Genomic DNA, 23,513 nt, shown 5'->3' with positions numbered 1-23,513 from the left:
CTGATGAGGCCAACATAAATAAATATCTGACATAAACGTCCAAAACCAAAACAAATAACCTTGACTAGACTTTTATTTATACAACAGTTTTCATACAAACTCATATCACCATAGTTCTGTACAGACATATATAAAAGAAAGAAAACAGCACAAAAAATCCTCAGTAAGCGATAAAACAGCAACAATGCAAAAAGTAAAAAGACACAAAATAGCAACAATGTAACAAAGTAAAAAGACACAAAATAGCAACAATGCAACGAAGTAAAAAGACACAAAATAGCAACAATGCAACTAAGTAAAAAGACACAAAATAGCAACTATGCAACTAAGTAAAAAGACACAAAATAGCAACTATGCAACTAAGTAAAAAGACACAATATAGCAACAATGCAACTAAGTAAAAAGACACAAAACAGCAACAATGTAACTAAGTAAAAAGACACAAAACAGCAACAATGTAACTAAGTGAAAAGACACAATATAGCAGCAATGTAACTAAGTAAAAACACACAAAACAGCAACAATGTAACAAAGTAAAAAGACACAAAACAGCAACAATGTAACTAAGTAAAAAGACACAATATAGCTACAATGCAACTAAGTAAAAAGACACAAAATAGCAACTATGCAACTAAGTAAAAAGACACAAAACAGCAACAATGTAACTAAGTAAAAATACACAAAACAGATCATGCCAGTCATCTCACAGAGTTATATGACAGAGAATAAAAAAAGGTTTTCAACATAGTCTTTAACAATTACACACTGTTTTTAATTCAAATGCAATTATATTTTCTCATGAAAAATTGTTGCTTAGGAATATAATTGTGCTGTTGTTTTTTCTTGTGCAATTATGTTTTTACAACTGTGTGGTGTGGTCTCAACTCTAGACACATTCAGACTGATGTAAATTAATAGTAAAGAAGAAGAAACAATTTTCATACAGTGCATCCTAAAATAAAAATCACAATGCACATCACAAGAACACAATTTAAATCTGAACAATTATATTAAAACATTTTTAAATGGGAAGAAAGTCAATCTTTAGATACAAAAATATTGAAAAATAATTGAAGAGGGGAAAAGGTTATCACATGGGAAAAAAAGAAAACTCTTGAGAGACTGGACAAACAATTCCTGGGTCTGATGAATTTGGACTTCAGCTGCAAGATTCAGATGGTTGGGTCAGAACTTGGTGTCACCAACAGGAAAGCATGGATCCATCCTGCCTGGTTTAAACAGTTCAGGATGCTGCTGGTGGTTTAAAAGTACTGATTATGGTGAGATGTTCTTGTCCCACGTTGGATCCCTTAGTACCACCTGAGCCTGGTTTAAACACCACAGCCTACCTGAGTATTGTTGGTAGTGTGGACCCATCTTCTGATGGCAACTTCCAGCAATATATTGCCCCATGTTACAAACATGTTCATCTTCATTTGTGCATTTGCTGTTAATGTGACCTTTCCTTGATGAGAAGTAAATAAAGGATTATTACATGATAATCACTTAATGCCTGTTGGTGACATCCATGAATATAAACCCATCCTTTGCGGAATATTTACTGGAGATAAACCAGCATTCACAGTTGATAAACAATACATTTTAAAATGCTGATTTCCTTCAGTCTTCTATGAAAGTTGCAATGACTGATCAGCTTGTTGCCTTGGTTACAAGAAGATGAGACCTTTGCCAGATTTTCCACTTGAGACTGAAAACACTGGTTAACATGAGGGCTTTGAATGGACGACAGGATGTGGGAAATGTCCGGTTGCTTCTTTGTAGTCGGTTGGTTGAGGAAGGGAGCAAATTCAAGCAAATGAACTTCTACAAATTCATTATAATAACCAGCCAGTTTTATACAGACACATAATAAATAAAACATGTAAGGTCCTCTGAACTGAAGTTGAGATAAGAACTTTACAGAAAGGTAAAAAGTGTAGAAGTAAGCTTCACTGAGATGTGTTTTATTGTTATTTTTGATGATAAAGTACACAAAAGTCTTCGGTTTATTCCAAAGACTGTGCAATTTTGCATAATTTGGCCCAGAAGACATTGTTTAATATGTCCTGTTATTTACTAAAGATGTGAAATTAAACTGTCGCCCTCTAGCGGTTTCTCAAAATACTGCAGTGAAGCGTGATTTGCCCAGTCTTGCCTTAAAAATATAAAACCAACATTTCCTTTGTAAACCCAAGAAGAGATGATGACGTAAACAATTCAATTATATATGAATTTAAAGAGACACCCCCCCCCCCTTGCCTGTAATTTTTAAGGAAAACTATAATTCATGAAATCAAGGCTAAATCTTTGCTCATTTGCTTGATGACAGCTTCAGTGTAGCTAATCAATCATGATGTAAAACTGCTTCATGTGGTGCATTCAGGGACCATCGGCATCCATTTAAAGGTTTGCTTTATAATCTGTGGTTTGGGTCTGCTTGCAGCTTTTTAGGAAAACCTCAATCCTAAAGCAGCTGACATGCGGTGTAAGTACTAATCTATGCACTAACACACATTTACAGGAATGTCAGATTTCCAAATACAAAAAGGGTTTAACTATGAGGGGTAACGGAATATTTTTTTATGCAGGACCTAAGATTTCATTTAGACAGTTCTCACTGCAGACGTTTTATGGCATCAGGAATAGCAACACGGGTGTTACGTATACCTAGGAAAACATTCCACTTAGGTGAGCTTATTTACAGACAAATGTTTCCTGAAATGTAGATGACTGATTTTCTGGTGATGTAAAATGTCATTTTAACTTTGTTAATGGGATTTCCTCTGTGGCCTGTGGTCACATGAAACCCTGAACCTGCACTGATAGCTATAAAGTAATGTGGCAGAAGTTAGCTTAATCATTAAATTAGATGGGTATTTCAGCTGGTGTATCTGTGTAAAAGTTAAAAATAAGTACTATCTTACCTGAGACTTTGTTTCCAAAATGTCCTCAAAGCTTATAGGTCCAACAAGACTGATGAGCTAACAGCTAGTTTGAGCATAGACAAAATGTGTTGCTGCCCTTGTTAAAAAGCTCTGAAGTTTTGAGAGTAGCTCTCAAAACTCTAAATACTGCATTACTTGGTTGTTCATGTGCAATTCTAGGATCATTTCAAATGAAGTCTGACTGGGCTGACCAACCAACCAACCAGCCAGTCAGTCAGTCAATAAATGAAATGTTAGCCATAAAGCACTTTTAATTAAAAAAAAAACTGGCTTCATAAATCATTGCAAAATCAAAAATATGAACTATTTAGGTTACTCATGCACTCAAAGTGCTCACACACCCTCATTACATCCATGCACACACACTTATGGAGTGCATATATCCATTCCCGCCAAGATCAGGGATAAAACAATAATATAACAAAAGCTAGAAATGTGAGAGTGGAATATGGCAATAAAACGTAACAGAACAGCGTAATCCATTAAAGTGAACCAGTTAATAAAAGTTTAGCTAAACCAAATCAAATCAAAATGACTAAAACCAAACTTTATAAGCTCAGTCTTGAGCAGGGGTGTCAAATATGCGGCCCGCGGGCCAGATCCGGCCCGCAAGCAGGTTAAATCCGGCCCGCGAGATGGTTGTGTAAACTTTATTGTCATACTTTACAATGTAGAGTGAAAATAAACATATCTTTGTGAGCAAGTTTTCTCTGTAACGAGCATAAATAAAACAAAGCTGCGCTCAAGGCTCACACAAGAACTTGAATCCCATCCTGAAGTTGGCTGCCACTCAGGATGTGACTTCTGATATTGATGTGCTGGTGAAAGCTAAAAGATGTAAAGTAAAATGAGTCAAATATATTTTAAGTGCTGCACGAAACTGATCTAGCCATGTGATCTGTAAGCTCTTTGAATCACTAAGGAATGTTTTTTTTATTTGTTGATTTTTTTTTTCAAATTTTCAAGAACACTTCAGGTGTTGTACTTGTTCTACACTGTCCTCAGGTTCCAGCCTTGTTTTATATTGATTGTATTAAAACAAAGAAAACAATTTGAAGTTTTTTTTTAATTTACCGGTCCGGCCCACTTGGGACTAGATTTCCCTCAATGTGGCCCCTGACCTAAAATGAGTTTGACACTCCTGGTCTTGAGCCTTTTGTTGACAGCAGTGTCAATTTTTGCATGAACCTCTGTGATGGGGCGACGGCGGCGTATTGGTGTTGCAACGTCGATGGGGCTTCAGGGGTTACAACCGGTGGGTTGCCGGTTTGAGCAAGACTCTTCACCCTCCCTGCCTGCTGGTGGTGGTCGGAGGGACCAGTGTGCCAGAGGTCAGCTGTGGCTACGGTGTAGCTCATCACCATCGGTATGTGAACGGATGAATGAGTGACTGCAGTGTAAAGCACTCTGAAGTCCTCAGACATAGAAAAGCGCCATACAAGCACAGGTCATTTATCATTTTGGAGGTTGGAGTTGTTTTACGATGGCAACAATACACAGTTAAATTTAACCCTGACTTATTATAGCGAGTGTAATTGTGTCATTTGTCTGTAAATAACGTTCAGTTTTATGTTTCCACCTCGCTTCTAAATATAAAATGTGGCACTGTTTTACACACTTCTGTACACCGATATAAACATGTAAATGTCCTGAACAAAGAGGTTCAATACGGATATAATCTGATGAGCGTGCAGACCAGTGCTCGTGGTTTTATTGGCAAATCGTGTTCAGAACAGCCAGCAGAGGGCGTGAGTGGTGGAGTGTTGTCGGGCAGGGGTCTGGGCCTCCAACAGACAAAACAGTGAGTAAAGATAAGGGACTTAAAAAGTCTTGTTGCAGTTTGTAGTGCACACGGATCTCACAGTAAATAGCTTCTTAAAGGCCTCTCTCTCTCTCTCTCTCTCTCTCTCTCTCTCTCTCTCTCTCTCTCTCTCTCTCTCTCTCTCTCATATTTCTCTTTTTCTATCTGTCTCTCGGTCTCCTCTCTTTCTCTGATTTCTCTCTCTCTCTCGCTCTCTCTCTCTTTCTCTCCCACACAATCTATGTCTTCCCAGTGGCGTGTCCAGATCTTTTAAAATGGGGTGGCCCAGGTGAGGCACAACTTTGTGCATGGGTGGCACCAATGGTTATGCTTTTTTTGTTTTACCTCCAAGCCTTTTATGGACAATGAAAAGCCTATTTAAAAGTAAATTAGTGTGGTGGCACCTGGGGTGGCCAATCAGATTCCAAGGGTGGCATGTGCCACTCCCTGGGCATGCCCCTATGTCTTCTCTCTCTGATTTTTCTCTCCCATGTTTCTCTCTCTTCTCTCTTTCTGTCTTCTCTCCCTTCTCTGATTTCTCTCTCTCTCTTTTTTCTTTTGTTCTCTCTCTCTCTCACTCACTCACTCACACACACGCACTAACTCCTTGACTACCTGTTCGGGCTCTTTAGTAAACAAAACTAAACACTGTTGATATTTTATGATCCACTAAACGAGAGCAAACACACAAATAAACTGCTGAAACATCAAATTATGACCAAACACTTAAAAAATGCGTGATTTTCAATTCATATTCAGTATTTCTATTTCTCTCTTTTGTGTTTAAGCCGCTGACGGCATCGTCATCAAACCCTCCAGCAAAATAATTCCCTTTTCAGTACTTTAGCTCACATGTTGTTGCTGCTTCCACTCATTAGTTGCAGCTTTTAGTAATATTTCAGCCCACGCTTTCATCTCCATATCCATCAGTGGTTTACTCTCCTCTTGTCCCTATCTGACACTTGATCCTGGGGTTTAGCGTTACCGCCACACACAAAGACGTGGACGAGGAAGGGAGAGGCCGCGGGTGGTTGACATTACATTCAGCAAACAGGTGTGAACTTAGAAGGAAATATTGGTTCAGTGTCTTGGTATTTGCTCAACACACAAGATGGTAAAGACTGGAGAAGCGGGGTTGTTCTAGGAACTTCTCTGTGAAGCCAAGTCGTTTGCTCTGGTTAGCGCCTGCTCACCAGGTAAAAAGGTGTGTGTGTTTGACTAATTATGTGTGTTTAGAATAGGGGTCGTCTCCTGAATGTGCAAGACGATTTTCTCGTACAAGCAACTTCGCGACACGATGCTGTCCTTAGACATGAATTATATTAGCTGAAAGGTTTAAAATAGTTAAATTGGGGATTAAAAACAAACATTTTTGGGGCAACGGTGGCACAGGAGTTAGGTGCTCGCCCCGTAATCGGAAGGTTGCAGGTTCGAGCCCCGCTCAGTCTGTCGCTGTCGTTGTGTCCTTGGGCAAGACATTTAACTCACGTTGCCTGCTGGTGGTGGTCGGAGGGACCGGCGGCGCCAGTGCTCGGCAGCCTCGCCTCTGTCAGTGCGCCCCAGGGCAGCTGTGGCTACATCGTAGCTTATCCCCACCAGTGTGTGAATGTGTGTGTGAATGGGTGAATGACTGATTGTGTTGTAAAGCGCCTTGGGGGGTTCCAGGACTCTAGAAGGCGCTATATCAAATACAGGCCGTTTAATACAGTTTTTTTTTTGTCATTTACAGCTGTTTTAATGAGTTTTTAAAGACGAGTTCTAGAGTCACATGACTCGGACTCGAGTCAGACTTGAGTCATTATTTTAATGACTTCCAATGACTTGATAAAATCTATAAAGACTTACGACTTGACCTGGACTTGAGCACCAATGACTTGCGACTTGAATCGACTTGCATCTGTTGACTTGATGACTTGAGCATGTTTGATATTTTAGCACAAAAGTGGCACGACGTGGACAAAAATCATAAACCGTTCTTCGTTCTGGGTGTGAACTTGCACGGCTGAATGCAGCAGCACTTAGTTTCTGCTCGTTTGAGCAAATAAATGAAGCTTTATTCCTGGAGTTTATTTATCATCATCGTCATTAACTTGAAGTTGGACAGATTACTTGATTATGACTTGAAAATTCAAAGTTAAGGACGTGGACTCGACTTGGACTTGGTTGTCTTTGACTTGACTCAACACTTGACTGGAAAGACTTGTGACTTACTTGTGACTTGCAAAGCAGTGACTTGGTCACACCTCTGCTACTTGGTTAACAACTAAGTGGATTCACCTGCCACACCTTTTTCATAATCTTATTTCAAAGCATGCGTGGTGATTGTGAGCAGGGGCGTGTCCAGATCTTTTAAAATGGGGTGGCCCAGGTGAGGCACAGCTTTGTGCATGGGTGGCACCAATGGTTATGCTTTTTTTTTTGTTTTACCCCCAAGCCTTTTGTGGACAATGAAAAGCCTAAATTAGTGTGGTGGCACCTGGGGTGGCCAATCAGATTTCAAGGGTGGCATGTGCTACCCCAGGCCACTCCCTGGACACGCCCCTGATTGTAAGGCAATAATAAACTATTCATTCTCCGAGCTTGAATTTGTTCCAACCCAATTAAGATAAGACAGTTCGTTTTGTGCCTAAAAGGCAGTAAACGAGCTAAACTGGTTAAAGCTGATAGGTTCAGAGGGGAAAACTTATTAGCAGTAATTCAATTAGTGGAAGTCTTTGATCTCTGTGGTAAAACGTGCTTTTGGTAGGTTTAAAATTCCAGTTCTGCTTTGTAGTTTGCTGTGGACATTTAAGGACGCATAAATTTGAATATTTGAGGTCTGGATGGTCAACGTTGCAGGGAATGATGGTTACCTCATCCACTGGTCAAGTTCCAGCCATGACTGGGCAATAGCTGCGCCAGTGGGCCGTGCTTTGCTGTTCAGATGGCTCTATCGGAGTAATTCCACCCAGAAAGGCCCGACGCTAATCCCTCAGAGAATCTTAACTGGCTTGATCTCGTGCTCACATGGGAAACCAAACAGCTATCCTAGGGTGGGACACCGTTTCCTTTCCTTTCTTTTTGTTTAAGAGCTGGTTAACAACTAGGACGTGATCATCTCCAGATTTGAAGCATGGGCAGTCAGCATCGGGTAAAGATCCGACTGCTCCGTTGAGCTCATCTGAAGGAGAGGTTGCGACGAGACCTCCCGAGGTGACAAGGTTAAGAGAAAAGGTTAGGCTACGGCGGAGAGGCGAGAAGTGAAGAGGAGTTCTGGCTGAGAAGGTGCGGATTCAAGATCGTTTCCATCTCACTGAAAGGATCATTTCTGCATCACGAGACCTTTAATATGCCGGTAAATATTCCTAGTTTCTTTCTTCTCACGCCTAGTTTGGATGCTCGTGCAGCTGTCACCATTGCCGCAGAGTCAACTGTGCAGGGATTGCTTCATATTTTCCTTTGCTCTTATGACAGAAACATCTTGCTGCTGCGACTAAAAGGTTTTTTATTATGCACCCTCTTTATTTGAGTTGTTTTTTTTCCCAACGACACCCAGCTCAGATGTGCAGCTGCCAGTAGCAGATGGAGCTCATAAACCAAACATGTGAAAAATGGCTGGAGTTTTAAAGCAACATCTGTGCTTAATTTGCTCTTTGTGTTTGTGTGCACACTCTCCTGCTGCCTCCTTTGGATCCATGCTACTTAATCAATGGTGAGTTTACTGAAACGCACTAGAGCTTTCTCTTCATCTTTGGAGTCAGATTTGTCAGTTAGCTACTAGTGTTTTGCATGGAACTTTTTCTTTTTTGCTACTCTGCTGCTCTTCCTGTGTGTTTGTTTACTCCGCCTCCCACGTAGATGTGAAATCTGCATGGTGCCTTACACTCTAAGCCAATTACCTGAGCTTCTTTAATCTGGCTGTGGTTGTTGGTTTATGTAAGGGTCTACATGTGTCCATGCGCAGTGGCAGCAGCCATGTCTTGTGTTACGCAACGACCTGCTTTTACATTTGTGAGTTCAAATGGACTGAGAGAAGGAATAACGATCAGGAATTGACGTTTCATTTTTGTCTGCCTGAGATTTCCATTAGGATTTTAAACACGTGTTTTTGCAATATTTGATTTATAAACCAAAAATAAACCTCGAGCTTGTCCATTAACATGTATTAGTAGTGTATACGTTACCATTCTGATAAAAAATGTATTTCGATAAATGTATTTGCCTCATTCCTTATTAAACCATTTTAGTTGTATTGTTTTATGTGATGTCCCCAGCAAAACAATACCAAAACATCAAATAGGTTTTGCAGATTTTCAATTTTACATTCCTTTGACAAATACATATTTAAAAAAATTAAACAATTCTAAACTAAACTTAAAATTCCCTATTAAATTACATCGCAGCTAATGATGAGAGCTATCATTTAACCCTTTGATGCATAATGGTCACTACAGTGGACAGGTACTCAAAATTGTTATTTCTTTATTTTTGCTATTAAACACAGCTGTTGAAGACTTTATTGCATGTGAGCCCCTCCATTTGGACTTCAGTAAGTCAAGCCACCATATTTCATGTTCAGAATGCACGTTGTCCACTGAGATGGACATGTAATAAAGTATTTGTAAATTAACAAAATGGTACAAAAATATTTGTTGAAATTTGTTTCATTCACACCTAAAGATGAATGAAAAAAGTTGTTTAAAAAATCATGGTTGAAGATTTCATAATTCATGCATCAGAGGGTTAAATACATAATGTAATAAAAAAAAACCTGAAGACAAAAAAAAAGAAAAGAAAACCTTCAATAATTTGCTTTCACTCTTCTTGCAATGAACCCATTTATCCTCTAGAGGGAGACGTTGCGTTATTTTTGTATCACAAGTCTTCATGAATGTGTCCCCGATTCTAACTGACAGCACGGGCGACCAATCAAACGTTCCAACTTAATACTCTACATTTGTGTGAGCCAATGAGAGGCAGCAAAAGATGCTTACGTTGTATGAGGGGCGGGTCTTGAGAATGATAGGCACGTTCCGTTTGAGCCTTGGCCAGGAGATTCCGTGTGTTGACTGTAGTGGAGATTTGTGGAGGTTTTGAGAATAGGACGTGTGTTTTTGAGTTTCCTTTTTGGGAAAGAGAACGGAGAAAACTAGTCCATCTTTTTGGAGAAACCCCCGTATTAGGTGTCGCCGGAAATCAAAACAGCAAAACAGGTAACGTTTCCTCTCCACCTTTTACAGTCACGTGATTTATATCCCAGCGACTTCATTGCCTTTTAGATGTAACGTTGCTGTAATTACGGTGGCTACATACGTTCAAGATGCTAAATAACCGCTCCGTATTAGTTGTAGCTGGCTAAAATCACCAAATGAAACCATTTCTGAACACTAAAACCCGCTATTTAGTAAAATAAGTCAATGTAAGAGGCTCATGGCGCCTGCCTCCTTCCATGTTATCCCTGTTATCATCACCTAAACTACCTTCACGTCCCGCTTGTGTCAGCCTCGGATGTGATTTACGTCGCTAGCGTGAAGTATTCGGTCAAAGCTCGTAGCTAGAGTGTGTTACGCCTCATTTGGAGGTTTTATAGTTTATTTTTCTTCAAATGCGAATATTTATCTCATTTGAGTTATGAGTTTAACGGTAGGTTCTTTTAAAAAGTGATGCTGACGAAGTCGTTAGCACTATTCAAACATCCGGCTCCGTTTCATTTGGTTGTACACATGCAACCTCTTCCTGCTGCTAAGAACGGGTTAGGAAATGTTTATAAGCATCACGCCTTTTTGATGGAAAACATGTGACTTTAGTCTTTTCTCATACTTTTGTTTATGTTTATGTATCGCAGTAAAATTTGTGTTTGAATCACCTGGTGCCATGAGTGCCCTGTGCTTTTAACAATAGCAGAGCACGTTTTTGAAACACTTAAAAGATGCAATTTTAGTCCTGAATGCGTTTTTATTTGGTTGTTTACTGAACTCAAAATATAGTTTTTCTTTACAGTAATGTGGTGAGATTGAGGGAATGGAAACTTTTGGGGACCTACCGGATTTAAAGGGCCAGTCTATTATGGGCCATTCCCATCTGTACCGGGCCGGGTAGCGTAGGTTGTTTACATATCTGGGTGGCCTGGTATTTTTCCGGGCCAACCAAGGCTCATTCACAGCCCTCTTCTTGAGGGGGTCTGCTTCAGGCCGACCAGGGCCAACACACCCACTGCTGACAGCAAATTCACACCTTCGATTAGAGCAAGCCTCTGATTGGTGGGTAGAATCAGCCCACATGGGCTTAAGGCAAGGATGTGTGGAATCAACCGGGCCAGGCTGGGGCCGACTGGGGCTACCCGGCCCGGGCCGACCCGGTACAGATGGGAATGGCCCATTAGTATTATCATTTCACTCAGACTTTTTCAGTAAAACCCTGGTGAACCAGTGTCTAAATCCAGCAGGCTATGGGCAGAGAGACTGGGGGCACCCTGGACAGTTCACAAGGACACTACAGAGACAAACAACTAATCACACACTAAGGATGTGCCAATACCGATACTGGTATCGCTATCGGCACCCATACGATACTAATACCGGTATCGGTAAATGTTAACCGATACCAATGCAGTTGCTTGAAAGTGGCTTCACTGTAACTTGTCATTTCTGTTCACCTAATATTTTAGTTTTGTGATGATTTCTATTCATATGTTTTACTTTTTATCTACCTCACAATCTTTTCTGAATCTGAGTCCTTCCTGTTGAAAGCAGAGAAGAAAATAAAATCTGTATTCCAATCATTGCCTTTTTTGTGTGGTAGAAGTATCGGTATTGTTCATCGGTATCGGCGAGTACTCAGATCCAAGTATCGGTATCGTATCGGTTTGGAAAAAAGTGGTATCGTTGCATCCCTATCACACACATGCATAAATAAGGACAACAATGCAGGGTCTCCAATGAACCTGCATGTTTTTGGTCTGTGGAAGAAAATCCACGCTTGCACACAGCACACGTCCACGATGAAAGGCAGGAGACAGAAGTTGAACCTGCAGCCGGCTAACTGCAAGGCATTGCTACCACACAGCCCTCTAATAATGTAGTAATATAGATAAACACATGTTTAAACTAATGATCTATACCCATTTCCATTTGCTAAAATTAAGGATAAATTTTAAGTCAATACAGGCTGAAATTTTATTGCACAAAACAGGAATCATTAAATAGATAAGGTTAAATTAATCACTAGCCTTTAAAAACAGTAATCCTAAAGTAATGTGGGCTGAAATCTATCAAAGAAAAACAAATCTATCATTAAAATAATTAGTATGTTAAAATTTTACAACATGTTGTGAAAACATTGAAACATTCTCGTACATCATCTCATATTCTTGAATGTGTGTAAAATGCATGTTTGACAGATGGCTAGGGCTCAATTCCTAACTGGTATTCATGCTAGCTAGATCAGAAATAATAAAGTTATAGCTGTCTTTGTAAAATGTTGAAAATGAGTCAAGATGACTCCGATAGCATCACATCCAGCTCATGAACAGTAAAACTGGCTGAGTTTTAGCTACAGCTGCACTATATTTTTGTCATTACAACTGTGATATTGTTTTTGAACGCTACGATGGTGATATATCTTTTGCTGGCTGTGCATATGATTAGTTTGTGAGAGTTTTATTTAAATCTATTCTGTCAAATATGAGATGATTAGCTAAAAATGAGACAAAGAAACACACACCTGGTTGTGTTTGTTGGTTATGAAAAATAACTTTTAAGTAGGGCTGCAACAAACGATTATTTGGATAATCGATTAATCGGATGGGATCTCGACACGATTAATCGATTAATCGGATTACATAGGGACATTTTTAAAAACTGCTAGGGAAACGTTATTTTTCTCCTTCCTTCACTTTATTAAACACATTATTAGAAAACAGTTCAATAGCAGAAAAACAACATGCCATCACCTAAATTTTCTTATAAGGTGTATAGACAGAGACCCTAAGCTACACCTATCTGTGACCTAAAATGCTTGGTCCAAGTTAAACAGCTTAAGGGCATTTCTCATCTGTTTTGTTTGATCTCATCTGTTGACATTTATTATAACTGGGGATGTCAAACAACTAATTTTTAAATGTAATCAAACATAGGCTGTGAATTAATCAAAATTAATCACTATTTCCAAAAATGACTGAAAAATACCAAATAAAATAAAAGTAAATGAATGCCATCCTCCTTGCGATGATGCCCTGGGCAACTGCCATAAAGTCACATCAAGAAATGCTGCTGATCATTCCAATGATCCCAAATAGACTCACATTAGGCCACATGAAAGCAACTGAACCCAAAAATATATTAACCAGTATATAACTGCACTCTCTAACAACACGCCTGCAGCAACAGTTAGGACTCCTCCCTCCCTTTTAAAAGCGTCTTCGCTTCTGAGGACATTGTGGTTGTAAAGCCACATGTTAGTAGTCTGGCCCCGGTGTGATCAACCAGTTTCTGCAGGAATGTGACGGCGGAACCGGTTCGCAGCGGCGCAAGTCCTCCCCCCCCCCCCCCCCGCGCCTATCTAATAGCGTCGCGCTTACAATTTTATAGACTTTTTTTAACGGGCTTAGGGCATGTCTAGCATGTGTGATAATCCGGGGCTTGGGTGAATCACTTTTGAAAAGTTTTTAACTTACCCGGACACCGAGATCTCTCCTTCCTCGCTGATGATTCTGACATGCTTGCGTTTAAGACGCTGCATCATCACTGCAGCACTCCCGTGCCATGCTAAGTCTGACCTACAAACGTTGCATGTCTTCGCCTGATTTAACTGAAAATGCTCCCAAACTTCAGAAGTTTTTACTTTTTTGGGGTCTCGCTGCTTCTGCCATGTTCCTCTTACAAACACCTGCCGGCTCTCCACCGGTCTGCGCACAACGGCGGGCGGGAGGGGAGGGGGCTTTTGGAAGAGTTGCGCAACACAACGAATCGATGACGCAATTCGTTGCCAACGCTTTTAGTAATCGATTTTCATCGAATTTATCGATTCGTTGTTGCAGCCCTACTTTTAAGTATTACGCTAAAAATGAGTTCTAGTGCCCCAGCCCACATCAGACGATGGAGACCAAGCTGCTAGAAGACATAGAAAATGTTGAGAGCGTTGTAAAGGTGCAAATGGGAAAGAGAAGACCAGGAATATGTGCTATTTGCTTATTGAAATTTGTGTATATTTCCATCTCTGGGGACTTTTCACTGTGTAATTCATCTAAAACCATCAGTGTCATGTGCACTCCCAAACTGTTAGGATGTTCCGAACAGTGGCAGCTCTGTTGAAAACGCTAATGAGAAGCCGTAATTGGTTGTTCTGCCGGGGAGAATCTGCTCATTAAATATAGCTGGAACTTACTCTGAGATTGCAATAATGAGGGCATGATTGTGTTTTTCTCCTCTGTGTTTCAGAAACCTTGCTTTCCCCTTTGTTTGTGCTCTATATTTGATTTTTTAAGTTTTTCAAAAACATTTTAAGGAGCTTCAGATCTAAGTGTTGAAACAGATGTTAGAAAAAAGTACTGAAAGCACTTTTTAAGCAAGGAGGAATGTTGAATTCTTCTAAAAGGATTTAAACACACTCGATTACTTTTTCTTATTTTTAAATCGTTTTCTCGAGCCAGTAGGTGTAAAAATGACCCCTTACAGGCTGAATTTCAAGTCACTCAATCCCCTCCACTCCTTGTATGTGTCTTTTAGGATTTATCTTGTTACATACATATTTTCAGTAAAATAAACGCCTGCAATCCGATCTGTTATCTCCTCACTTTTACCTCGCATGGAGTTGGAGGGTGTGTAGTGGAGTTCTGAGGTCCCAAAAAACGCCATCATGAAGATGATGTGATGAAATGGGCAAACAGATAACCAGAGAGGAGGTGAGACAGATTTGGACACAAGTGAAGAAAGAAGCCTAGTGAGACTGGCAGAAAGAGTGGGATGTATTGCTTAACCATTCGGAAAGGCTATGGGAACATCCGTGTGTGTGTGTTTGTGTGTGTGTGTTTTCATTTTAGTCCATTGGGTTCAACGGGAGCAAAACACGTCACATCAGCTCAGACACACACTGATAACCCTACTGTCCTTCAATGCTTAAAATAAACAGAGTTTTTCAAAAAGTTGTTTGAACAGCCCAAAAAATCCAACCTTCCTGCTCTGTAGCAAAAAACTTGACTGCTACTTTATTTATTTAAAAATCTAATTACTCCACAAAGCACAGTTACAGGTTTTCATGGTCTCCGCAATTATATTGACATTAGAGCAGTCACAGCAGTTATTAAGGTGGACGTATTCTACAGTGCAACAGTCAGCCGTGACGTAGAACTATTAGTCCTTTGCTTTTGAGGTTGCACGGCCCAGCGGGCATCACAGGGTTCGCATTCACCCAGTGAAGATCAGGGAGGCATGGGTGAATGGAAACTGTAATGCAATGTTCAGCTTATTATGCAATGCAGGGTGGGTGAAAGGGCGAGGTGGGAGGGAGTGCACAAGAGATGGAGATGTCGGGAGCGAGACAAATATAAAAATGGCAAAATTTTTTGAAAAACAATGTGTCCATAACAACATGTGTGTTACTTCAGCAAAAATCAAGAAAAATGCAAAGAGGTGTGAGGGTAGATTTGAACTGTCAGAGTTAAGCGAGGCTTTTTTCCTTAGATAAGAGGGTCTGTTGAAGAAGAAAAGAGTTCTTGTGTTGAACAGTAACATTTTACATCCGAGGGAGAAAAAGAGAGGTCAAACTGCCTTCCACAGCATGAGTCTCGCTCTGAAAGACATGACAGCGACAGAGTGTGGGCCTGTGGCTCTGGCATGAAGTCAAACATAGTTAAAAAGAGATTAATCAGGACAGGGTCACATTCTCACGGAGAGAGGCTGAACAGACGGGGGTACGAAGGGGCCAAAGCCTTCATCTTTAAGGGCCACAACCCAAGGTACAACATAACTAGAAGTAACACGAGCAGCAGTATTGCACAGACGATGCTCTTATAAATGAATTAACATTTTGTTTTTGTTCTAACCACCCAAAATAATTTCACAGTTTGTTTCAGTGATTGAGTATGTAAAGCTGGACTTGCAGACATGGCTGAGAGGAAATCTTTTATTAGAATCAGTTGTTTTTGTTTAAATCCTGACAAACGATTAGCTTTCAGTTGTAAGACGAGGTGGGAGTTTTACTACATTATATTCTTCAAAGTTGTATTTTTATTTTACCATAAAGAAAAAGATCAGTTCATTTAATCTTAGGGCTGCAACTAACGATTATTTTCATAATCGATTAATCTGTCGATTATTTTTTTCGATTAATCGGTTTGTTATTGTTTAGCTATTTAACCTATACAAAAGATGAATACATTTCAGTTAAGAAAAAGAAAAACATAAGAGAATTGCAGTTGACTGCAATCTATTTTATTGCACATGAACACAGTCAGCGGTGTAAAATGAGCTAAACAGTGCAAAAAATCAGTCCAGAATAATTTTTTGGCATCAAAATATAAGAGGTAAATTCCATAAAAAATAATGTAGAATCTGGAATAGAGTTTGTAAGTGGTATGCATTGCTGGGGGTGAGTGTCTTGTTCCCCATGTAGTTGTCCATCGTTGCTTGTTTTTTTCTGCATAAGAAACACAAATAAACTGAATTAAGTACACATATAAAATAAAGCAGCACACACACTACAACACTAAATCAATATTACATTATTTGAATTAATTAACAATATACAGTGATCATTTATTTGGACAAAAATGTGTTGTGAGGCGTTTTACAGCGTTAGATAGTAAAACAGCCTTTTAATAGTTAAAAAAAGGACTTTCTGAATTTCTCCTGTATTTAAAAATTAAAAGCGTACAACTATGCCGCGTTATATTCACCTGGACACAGCTCGTCTGTATATTTTTCACCGCGGAGTTGTCCTTTTTTGAATGAGGAACATAGTTATGGGTTTGTGCCGTTTTTCTCTTAACGAGAACATTCTTATAAACAGACGTGCTAAATTTGGCAAGCGCATGATTCACAACACGGAGGAGATTCACGATTGCATCTAGTCAATCAGAAGTAGAACACCGTAAACTGACGCGGCAAAAAAAACATGTTTAACATCCACTATAACGAACTCAGCTAACACTAAGTCCCAAATGTGATCTGCGTTAGCTTGTTTATTTTCTGTTACTTACCGGACATTCCTCTGCTGCATCAGCCCTCACGTTTTCGTCTCAAATGTTCACTTAGGGACGTCGTGCTTCCGTCGTGCCATGGTTTTTGCATATTTTGCAGGTCACCGGTCTTTTCAAGGCATCTAGTGAAGTGCTCCCATACTCGTGAGGTTTTTGTCCGGGGTTTCTCTTGTTTTGTCGCTTCTATTTTTCTTCGGTATTTCTTGTTGATCCGCCATCTCTCACAGCAAGATGAGCGTCAGTAACGTGATACGTCATGAAAACCGAGGGCACTTATTGGCTCATTTCTTCTTCTACGGCTCCACTGGTAGATCAGTGGCTCATTACTGCCACACACTGGCGGCAAATTTAACAGATTGTAACCGATGTCAGATTGTGGTAAAAAATAGACTTTATTCGGTAAAATATGATTATTAAACAACTAATCGATGACTAAAAAAGTTGTTAACTATTTTAATAATCGATTATAATCGATTAAATCGATTAGTTGTTTCAGCTCTATTTAATCTATAATCTCAGATTAAGTTTCGCTAATGATATCTTTTACTCAATCATAATCATGCAATGCAAGAATTACTTAAAAAAATATCCGGATAGCATTAAAAACTTATAAATTTGAGATATGCAAAAAGTGGGCAAATCTGCCAATATTCAACAGGATTAGTTCAAAGAGACATTCGGCTTATCTGAAAAATTACAATATTTTCATAATTCTTTGAGAGGAATCAGAATCTGCCAAAATCGACGTTGACTGGTCAGCGCTGCAGAAGAATCAGAAATCAGCCCTCAAAACCAGATTTGGTTAATCTGTAACTCTAGAAATAGATGTTTTTTTACTTATTTGAAAAGCTAAGCCAAAGTTAGCATTGTGTGTTAGTTTCCTGGACGCTAAACCAACAACAGCCATCTCCATGAGTCAAAACGGGCGAGTCCATGAATAAGTGACAGTGTGACGTAGATCTGTCAGGCCTCTAAATTCTGGGTTTACAAATCGGATCAATATTCTTTTAATTTATAAAATTTTTTATTAATTCTAATTTTTGAATCTATTCAGAGCAAACCTTAAAACCTATGACCTAATATTAAAAAATGTAAATAAAATAAATTCTAAACAGAAATGCATTTCTCGGGTTTTTATCTTGACATTTTTCGTATGAAAAACTGACACAGATGTGGTGCTAAGAATAGGGATGTCCCGATACAACTTTTTCACTTCCGATACGATACCGATATTGCAGCCTTCAGTATTGACCGATGTCAATCCGATATGATATCAGCACAAATCATACATACCTATTTCATAGTGTGGAATATATAAAAGTCTTGATCAAGTGATATTACTAGGGCTGCCCGTTTACCAAAATGTCTTTAACCGTCTAACGGTTAATAGCCGGTTAACGGGAAACCAAACATTTGCCCACCCTCTATAAATAACGCTATTTCCGTCTACTGTTTTTAATATAATTCTGACGCACAACAAAAGTTCCACACTTGTTATGTTTAGGGATGTGCCGATACCGATACCAGTATCAGTGCCGATACCGATACTGGTATCGTATCGGTGCCGGTACGATACCAATGCCAGTATCGGTAAAAGTTTACCGATACCAATGCAGTTGCTTGAAAGTGGCTTCACTGTAACTTGTCATTTCTGTTCACCTAATATTTTAGTTTTGTGATGATTTCTATTCATATATTTTACTTTTTATCTACCTCACAGTCTTTTCTGAATCTGAGTCCTTCCTGTTGAAAGCATGCGGGATCTGGGCGCTGATGGATAGAATTGCTGGAATGGAATTTAAAGCGGAACGTGCTGCTAATATGGGATATTTTTGATGCAGTCCGGTGTAATCCAATACAGTGTTTTGGGGCCGATATCAATATCGGAAAGGGACATCCCTTGCAAAAAATACTTAATAAAAATGACAACAGTAGTGAGATGGGAGCTGAACATGACAAAGGTTACTTCCTTTTTCCTGGTTACAGGTCAGAGGCCTCTGGTCTGGGATTAGTTGATACCAGACGCCTAAATAATCTCTCTGGTCGTTATTTGCCTACGTGAGAAGATATGGTCCCTGCTGCATTCTTTTCTCATAACCATTTGTGTTAGTCTGACCGGACTTCGGCTGCAGCGTGTCCTTGGAGCGAGTGAGGAAACAGCACAGAGTCCTAAAAAAGAGGCCATCTCTCAGAGCTCACCGGGGGAATGTCTAATTTAAGAGTTCAGGGTTAAAGATGGAGGGTTAATGAATGGCAGGCTGCTCTGAGTTGATGATTGCAGGAGAACATGCTGTTGAAGGACCCTAATTAGGGCTTCTGTTTATGTTTATTGTTTGCTTCTGTGTGAAATATTCCCTTAGATAAGATAGCCTCAGTAGCTGTTTTGACAAATTATGAGCAGAAGTCAAAGCTTTTATGTTAACCTAATAAATATCCATGACCTGATCATCCATTTTTCACTTCTGCACTAGGGCTGTCGCGGTTGAGGAATTCCCCCTGCGGTGATTCAGGGTGGCTTAATATTGCGGTATGCGATATTATTGCAGTCCTTTTTTTTATTGCAGTACTATCTAAACATAATGTTTACACATTTAAAAAAGGTTAAAAATTGCCGTGCCTTCTTTTATAAGGCTTTACTGAATGCAGATCAAAGGGCAGTAACAACACAGATCGCAGTAACGTTCGTTTCTCCGACAGTCGGAGTCCGACTGAACTTAAAAACAACAAAATTCAGGAGAAGGTTAAACTTTTAAATGCAAATTTGGCTGCAGCATCTAACAAATAAGAAACAAGTCCCCATTTTGTTTAGTTGTTTAGAAACAAGCATAAAAAATTACATGTACCGGGCGCGCGCGCGCCGGGGGGCGGGCGCACTATCATTTCACTTTCACTTTCACACACACGAATGACGGTGATTTATAGCTCGGTCACGTCCTTGTTACATACAAGGAAAACCAGCATGTTAACCATATACGGTTTGAGAGAGGATCTGAGAGGGGTGGCAACATTTGCAGCAACACTGAAAACCCTCTCGGAGGTGCGCTCGTTGCACACTTACCCCAAATTCCACTACCTCCGCTCCCCTCCGCTCCGGTCCGGCCCCGCTCGCTTCCGAACTCAACTTGCGTGCGACTCTGGCGAGCAAAGGGAATCTCTCCCGGTTGTTACTCCACCATGTCAGGGGGGTTCTTTAGGGTGGATGCATTCCACCTGCAGGTAGCGAGTGAGCTCCAGCTCGGCTCAAACTCTCTTCGGGACGGTTGCAGAAGCAGTGCTTGTCCGGGACTTCAGCAGGTCTCCGAGCGTTTATTATTTATTTATTTTTTGCCAGCTGGTGGCAGCTCTGTCTCGGCCAAGGACTCTGGCTGCGCAGCAGCTGACGTACTGAAAACCAAAGCGCTCCCACAGGAGCGAAGTAACGTTTCGTTTTGATACCAGTGCAGCCATCCTTCTCAACATGCATCATTGAGTTGAACCAAGTTCAGTAATCGCGGTGGCCCATGATGCAGCGCGGTGGGCTTCTTCATATCGCGATATTTCATTTTTGCGGTTACCGCGACAGCCCTATTCTGCACCACAAAGTATAACGTTTCTCCTCATAGCAAGTATAATGATGCGCATTAAGGCTTATGAAGTCATTTGTTTAGCTGAGGCACCTGTTATTACAACCACATGATGTTTGCCACCACAGTGGCGCCACTCCCACGACCACTGGGTGAGCTGTGCAGTTTCACTACATGTTTTACTGTCTGCCTTTCTTTCACTCATGCTTTTGTTGCTCACCCTGCTTTCTTCCTCTCTTCTCCCTCATTTTTTACTGTGTCTCACAGTAAAATGTACCTCCTCTCATGTGCACTTATGAGACCCGCCCATTCTTTGTCTCCCATGGTCTCACACACACACACACATGCACGCACACACACACGGTTATTCAGCCAGACTCACATTCAGGCAGACAGGCCACCATTTGCGCCTGACTGCTTTAATCGCTGAATAGGGGAGGTTAGCAGTTAACAATAGTAGTTATGAGCTGACCCATTATTTTCACACACACAGTGGCACCAAAAGATGTTCTAAATGCAAGATGAAATTTGTGGAACATTTTTGTACGTATTTATGTGAGTGAAACTAATGAATATTACAGTCAAAAAGTATTTTACGGTAAAATTTGATTTAATTTTATTATACACACATAATTTAGCTGCAAATTTAGATTTAAGTGTTTGTATCGGCTGTTTAAATGTAATACATCTTATGATAAATGCAGAAGAATAACAAAAAGTCATCAAATTCCCATTTATTTGAAATAAGATATACCTTGCTCGGTCTCATGCCAAAATTCAATACTAGGATAATATTTGCTTTTCAGGAATAAGCTGTTTTGGCCAAATCTCAAAAATAACATGATTCTCAATCTCACAGATTATCACTAAATCTTGTGTAAGCTGTTAGCCCTTGGGGTAAGAGTTGTGAATCACTCTGGCTACTACCGCATCAAATTTGAGCTCGAAATCTGTAAATTTGACTACATTTTAGCCATTTGTTTGCTAGAATCTGTTAAATTCATCCCACGGTTTATAAAACATTTAACAAATAAACATGCAAATTACTACCTGTCTTTTGCATTTTGGCAGCAAATGACAATCATTTCTAATTAAAGGGATATTCCACCCAAAATTGAAATTTTGTCTGTTGACATATTTCCCAGAGTTAGATAAGTGGGAAAAAACTATTTAACCAGCCCAGTCACTCTCCTGACCCGGCTGTACTCCTTTAGTTTTAGCTTAGCATAAAGCACAATAAGTGAATGGATCCAACTAGCATTGTGAGTTTAAAAAGTCCTTAAAATCACATAGTAGTAGAGCTGGGGCAATATGGCCTAAAACCAATATCATGATATATTGAGGATTTCACCTTGATAACGATAAATGGACGATAACTACAGGTATGCGCAGAAACAAAAGTTGTCCACTAGATGGGGCTGTTGCATTTATTACGTTGAGTTACATTTTTACGTGACTCAAGGTGGTACAGCTTCTTAAAGGGACATGAACGTTGCCACTGCCAACCTAAGAACCGCCATAAAATACACACACATACTCCAGTCTACCCTGCGCAAGTGCAGTGTGCTTTTTCTCTTGCTGTCATTGTGTGTGTTTGTGTGTGTGTGTTTTATTCTGGTTAGCTAACAACATGTGCATCTGTGTTTAAAGAAGAAAGTGTCTTTGGGGCTGCCTTGCACCTTTCAGTGGAGGTGCCCGGCTGTCCTTTTTCATAAAGTTGTCCCAAGTCTAAAATCAATCATTCACTCCATCAATCAATCTTTATTTATATAGTGACTTCGACTGCCTTCGCGGGAGCCCAAGGCACTGAACATAAAATACACTGAAAACACGAAGAGCAATAAAAAGGAGATAAAAGCAACATATATAAAAGCAATGTACAACATTTAAAAGGAGCATAAAACCAAGTCACAAGAAAGCCAAATGATAAAAATGAGTCTTCAAACAACTCTTGAAGACCTGCAGTGATGGTGACAGTTTAATATCAAGTGGAAGGTCATTCCAGAGACAAGGAGCCAAGACAGAGAAAGCCTGATTACCTCTAGACCTGGACCTAGTCTGTGGGACAGTCAGTAGCTCCAGGTTGGCCGAGCGTAGAGTCCATGATGGGGCATATCTGTTTATTAGTGCTGCCAAGTGTGGTGGAGCACCACCATAAAGAGACCGGAAGACATAGCACAGAACTTTAAACTTAGCCTGAAAACCTACAAGGAGCCAATGTAATGAGGCCAGCACAGGAGTGATGATGTGTGCCGATTTCCTTGTCTCTGTTAGAAATCTGGCTACAGAGTTCAATCTGAACCAACTGTAGACATCTCAGTGCTGCTTGACTTAGCCCAACATATAAAGCATTACAATAGTCGAGCCTGGATAAAACAAACGCATGGGGCACAGACTCCATATGCGCTCGAGACAGCATGGGCATGATTTTGGTCAGCCATCGCAGGTTAAAGAAGCAGGCTCATACAACCATGTTGATGTGAGCTTCCAATTTAAGTTTTGCATCCAGCCTCACCCTCAGGCTGTTGACAACCGAGTTCTGTTAGGGAGAGAGAACATCTAAATTGGGAACAGAACTCACACCCACCATACTAGACGAGAGAAATGTAATAAGCTCAGTTTTGCACTCATTCACGTGAAGATAATTAGCTACAAGCCAGGACTTACATGCCAGAAGATTAGAAAGAGAGCCCCTTTCCCCTGGAAACAGATTAAAATAAATCTAGCAGTCATCTGCATACAGTTGAAACTAGGGTTGTCACGGTAACCGGTGTAGCGGTAAACCCCGGTAAAAAAGTTGACAATAATAATAACTGTCTTGTTTAAAAAAAAAAACTATATTATCTCGGTGGGATTACCGTGACTGCGGTGTAGGCACGTTGACCCTTACCAGCCACCGTATCATCTGCTGAAGTTGCCGGCGGCACATGCGCACTTTGTTGTTTACAACCAAAACTTTCTTGAAGCTAAAGCTGAAATAATGGCCAAAGGAGGTGACGGCAGCGCTCAGGACATTTTTTTATCGCTCA

General features: G+C 40.2%; 1 protein-coding gene and 1 long non-coding RNA gene across 9 annotated transcripts in view; one reads left to right on the top strand and one right to left on the bottom strand.

Annotated features, from left to right (window-relative positions):
* The first annotated feature begins 9,766 nt into the window (after positions 1-9,766).
* The window catches only part of epb41l2 (erythrocyte membrane protein band 4.1 like 2), a 72,961-nt gene continuing 59,214 nt past the window's right edge, over positions 9,767-23,513 (top strand). For all 8 annotated transcript variants that reach the window (XM_054748350.2, XM_054748345.2, XM_054748352.2 and 5 more), the window contains exon 1: positions 9,767-9,938. The gene's annotated coding sequence lies outside the window, so the exon portion shown is untranslated. The remainder of the gene's footprint in view (positions 9,939-23,513) is intronic.
* LOC139063443 (uncharacterized) lies at positions 16,139-17,076 on the bottom strand. The gene is made up of 2 exons (XR_011516796.1): positions 16,922-17,076; positions 16,139-16,359 (listed from the first exon to the last, which is right to left on the bottom strand). It is a non-coding gene; the product is annotated as an uncharacterized lncRNA (long non-coding RNA).

Source organism: Nothobranchius furzeri, chromosome 2 (assembly GCF_043380555.1).
Source record: "Nothobranchius furzeri strain GRZ-AD chromosome 2, NfurGRZ-RIMD1, whole genome shotgun sequence".
NCBI classification, from domain to species: Eukaryota; Metazoa; Chordata; class Actinopteri; order Cyprinodontiformes; family Nothobranchiidae; genus Nothobranchius; species Nothobranchius furzeri.
This window is presented reverse-complemented; position numbering and strand designations above follow the sequence as displayed.